This window comes from Sceloporus undulatus, chromosome 5 (genome assembly GCF_019175285.1).
Source record: "Sceloporus undulatus isolate JIND9_A2432 ecotype Alabama chromosome 5, SceUnd_v1.1, whole genome shotgun sequence".
NCBI lineage: Eukaryota > Metazoa > Chordata > Lepidosauria > Squamata > Phrynosomatidae > Sceloporus > Sceloporus undulatus.
In genome coordinates this window covers 137,497,592-137,497,850 of record NC_056526.1, presented here as the reverse complement: position 1 = coordinate 137,497,850, position 259 = coordinate 137,497,592, and the positions used below count along the sequence as shown (strand labels likewise).

Here is a 259-nt window from a genome sequence, read left to right as displayed (position 1 = left end):
GGCCTGAGAGGGAGTTCACCAGGCAGGCCCAGCTCCATCAGGGCTAGGCTGAAGGAAGAGGCTCCTCCCTCCACAACTGCCAGCCATTGGCCTGAGAGGGAGTTCACCAGGCAGGCCCAGCTCCATCAGGGCTAGCCTGAAGAGGCTCCTCCCTCCACAACTGCCAGCCGTTGGCCTGAGAGGGAGTTCACCAGGCAGCCCAGCTCCATCAGGGTTAGCTGGAAGGAAGAGACTCCTCCCTCCATAACTGTCATCCGCC

The 259-nt window shown here is 62.2% G+C and overlaps 1 protein-coding gene across 1 annotated transcript in view; it reads right to left on the bottom strand.

Moving 5' to 3' along the window:
• DDX60 (DExD/H-box helicase 60) overlaps window positions 1-259 on the bottom strand; it is a 71,863-nt gene that overhangs the window by 23,621 nt on the left and 47,983 nt on the right.